Genomic DNA, 4,093 nt, shown 5'->3' with positions numbered 1-4,093 from the left:
GCGGGGGCGGGGGAAGTGGGGGGTGGGAGGCGAGTGCCGACGGCCGAAGAACGCTCAGGAAACAGAGAGCTGAAAAGCGGAATAACATGTCGGAGTATATTTAACAACAATTCTGATTCAGGCTCCTGGACGGCACGATATCCGCAACCATTCCCCTTAACGTACTGTCATCAGCCGAGTAAAGACAAGACACGATAGATCTATCGCTGTTTCCTCTTTTATTTAGAGTTGTGTTACACAAGTTCCAATCACAGCACAGGAGATCGCTCCTGATTCTGCACACAACGGTAGTTCAGATACAGCACACTGGGGACAGTCGTACACAGAATTGTCCGTGCAAAACATAGATTATTATTGCCAACTGCTCTGAAATCATTAAACATTCTGCCTGTTTCCATAAGCGAACATTACTACACAATTACATTGCAATGGGCTGCTGCATTGACCCAATCATTGCTTCACTGCATTAAACAAGAGCAAACAATCCTCGTGTACTGCCAGCCGGCACACTCTCACTGCGCACAGGCGGACGAAGAGATGGTGTTGCGCAGCGGCGAGCTCAGCGAGCTGTGACTCACGCTGCAGGAATAGCTCGAGCCCTTGTTCCAGGCAGCGACGGGAACCCGCAGGTAACTGCTCAGTCTGTAGGTCTGGTCGGTGTCCAGGGACACGGCGCCTGTCGTCACGCCACTGTCTGTTTCCACGCCATCCACGCTCCAGCGCAGCGCTACCAAGCCCGGCTTAAAACCACTCACCAGACAGGAGAGAGTGGCCGAATCCGAGCGGGTCTCCTCCGGAGAAGGAGGGAGCAGGAGAACTGACGGCACCCGGGAATCGCTACCTGTGGGAGAGAGCAGACGGATGGGAATAGAAAAACAATATTATTTCATTGTCTGTTCAGACATAGAAACACCAGCGCCGGAATTAACACAGGCATTGGGACACAGTATACGGCACATTTGACCACTCGGGTACAAATCTTTGAGTGAAGAGTTGCAGGATTATTCACAGCCTTGTGCGGTTACGACGTGACATCTTTTATTTCAAAAGAACACTTTTTGAATCCACTCTGTTCTCGCCATTACATTATGTTAAAAGATAACTTCAACACTACTCAACCTCTTCACTAAACCCCACTCCTTGCCCATATGATTGGTCCCTTTATTGAGACCAGGTCTTTGTTGTTCTCCAATAACTACCCAAATCCTGAACTCTTAGGGCAATAATTGAGAATACTACACCTTCAGTTGTTAATAGAATGAAGGTTCTTTGGGATGTCCCGAGGTAGGGAAAGCACAGTGAATATCCAAGACTCGGTACCCAGTGACTGAAGAGGAAATGATGGAAAAAAGTGCAGCCTGTGAACCAGTGAGAAGCGGGAAGAGGTGAATCCACTCGTTCAGACTCTGACTGCATTCCGAACCTGTGGTAACCCGGTCTATTGCCGCTCGACTCTTTGACCAGCCTACTTTGTGCTAAAACACCTTCCCCTGGTGTGTATTATTTTTAAAGTCTGATGTTCTTCTCCTGTGTTTTCTACAATCATATTGACACGGTTCTTAATCACAGACTCTGAATTGCGTTAACTTGAAATGGTGAACATCCTGCCCTCTGGTCCTATATTTACCGCACCGGGAAATATTATGGAATATTCGCGACAAACATGTTCTCAGAGGTGGTGAATGAAGAGGGAAGGGTGGATGTCATGCTTGCGGTATCGATCTTTTCCTCAAGTTATGTATGAACATTCCTCAAGACAGGATGGGAGAGAGCGATAAGATCGACAGTCAAGATTTTTTCCCCAAGGCAGAAATCGAAAGGCAAGAGGAATGAAATTTACTGGAGAAGCTCGGTGACTGTATACATTTATACAGTGGAGGCTGCATGAGGTGGAGGAGGCAGATACGATAGGGACGTCTAAGGAACTGCTAGATGGACACATGAGTGTGCTGAGAATGGAGGGTATGGAGCATTTGTAGACAGCAGGGATTGGTTTAATTTAACACAATCGAGGCGCCGCTGTAATAAGATTATTAAATGGTTCTCTGGTGCGATAAGATGGCCGATTGACCTCAGAATCTACATCCTTCTCACCATGCAACTTCTCTACCTGCACTGCACTTCCTCTGTGCTGTTACATTTTATTCTGCATTAAACTGTGTTTAACTCATTGAGCTGTCATCTCGTGATCTTTATGGGCACGATGCAAGACAAACTTTTCATTGCATCTTGCGAAAAGTGGCAAAAATAAACCAATACCAACAATACATTCGACGAGGCCTATGGTGTTAAAGAGAAGGGATGTCGGAAATATTGAATTTTGCTATACCAACTGAAATAGATCCAAACAAAATTGTTCAGAATTCAAACGAACATTAATTTGATTGTTGGGGGCTGCCTCGATGGGCTGAACTGCCCCTTGTGCCAGACAGAAACGACTGGAACCTACCCCAGGCCTTCACTGGACGGGATTTTATCCAGATGTATGGAATGAGAGTGGCTATAGTAGGAATTGTTTGTAACAGAAAGAGGGAGTCACTTACTCTTGATATCCAGGATAGTGCCTGGACCGATGATAACTCCACTATCCCAAGCTGCACAGTAATAGACAGCGGAATCCCCGGACTCCAAACGGCTGATGGTCAGGATGTGACTGTTGCTTGGGTGTTCCTGGACGGTTGAAAACGGTCTGTGATCCCCGTCCCTCGGTCTATTTTATTGTTTGTATAATGAGCTAACACCCATTCCGGTCCCTCCCCGGGACGCTGTCGGTACCAGTACATGAAGTAACTTCCAACATTACCGTTCTGTATCCGACACTCTAAGCGGACGGTTTGTCCCGCGGAAACAGGTCCGGACATTGGGTTCTGATTGAGCACTGGGGCCGCGTGGATATCTGCAATAAAGCACAATAAAACCACTGGGTGACTTGGAGCAAAATAAAGATCAGCAGTAATCCCAATTTAAACGGATAATTCGTGCGTAAACCAATCCTACTATCACCTGGTAAATGGACCAGCAGAACCCACAGGAGATGCAGCGCTGGGGACATTCCTCCGGACAGGTGCAGACAATTCAACAAAAATTCCGACCGAACCATGCGCTGTTCTGCAAACTTCGGTAACCGCTCCGGTTCCAGGGTCTACTAACTGAGGTCTTCGGGTCCGCTTATTAATTGGGATGTAAATGAGTGGGCGGCGTCAGGGGAAGAAGGTGGGCGGAGATTGACTTGCTGACCTTCGGAACCATTGAATGGCCACCTTGCTGATTTTTAAAACCTTCACCACTAATTTCAAGATTGTTTTATCTTCATTTGTATCACGTATCCAGGCCTGTAGAACATCGGTGAATTATCAGACTAAACTGATTTTAGACATTGTTTCAGCTGCTTCCCTCAGGAACAATAAGTGTGGGTGGTGGTGGCACTCAGCCCCTTGACTCAGCTCAGAATGGCTACTGAGAACAAAACCTTTCAATGTGACATCAAATTTCTACGAAGTCTCTATGCCATCCCAGAATTACCTCGACAATGCATCGGTTCTAATCTGAGAAGCTGTCATTCCTGCAGAGAACGAGTCACTGCTTTGCTTGTGAGGGACTAAAGGTTATCGCTGAATTGCGTAACTCCCAAACGACAAGTGTATTCTTTTCTCTATAGTCTCTAAAGCGGGACTGAGCAGAATTTCACTTAACGTCAGACATTAGGGTCAGTCATTGTGCAATGGGGTTGCAGTGGAGCTCAATCAAAGCAGCAGGGCATTAGGAGTGTTCCTCTCGACAGTGAATCTTCCGGGTATCATTAGATGAGAATTAGGGATGTTCAGCAATAATTGCACCGGTGATGCAAACCGCAGCAGATGCTGGAATCTGGAGCAACTCGGAAAGAGCTGGGCGACTGAACGGGTCAGGCAGCATCTGAGCCGGGAAATAGACAGTCGCCATTTACGTCCGAGAACATTCAACTGAAACCCCATTCATGTAATCTTCCGACAGTGAGATATTGAGGGATGGAACGACTCCGAAAGTAGTCAGACAAGGCTGGTAGGAGCAAACATCAGTCTGACTACATTAGTTCCAGCAATGGCCGCTGTCA

At 47.0% G+C, this 4,093-nt stretch overlaps 1 pseudogene; it reads right to left on the bottom strand.

The window, feature by feature from the left end:
- Positions 1–211: 211 nt before the first annotated feature.
- On the bottom strand, positions 212–3,131 carry LOC132399646 (immunoglobulin lambda-1 light chain-like; annotated as a pseudogene).
- Between the last annotated feature and the right edge of the window lie 962 nt (positions 3,132–4,093).

This window comes from Hypanus sabinus, chromosome 9 (assembly GCF_030144855.1).
Source record: "Hypanus sabinus isolate sHypSab1 chromosome 9, sHypSab1.hap1, whole genome shotgun sequence".
In the NCBI taxonomy this organism is placed as follows: domain Eukaryota; kingdom Metazoa; phylum Chordata; class Chondrichthyes; order Myliobatiformes; family Dasyatidae; genus Hypanus; species Hypanus sabinus.
This window is presented reverse-complemented; position numbering and strand designations above follow the sequence as displayed.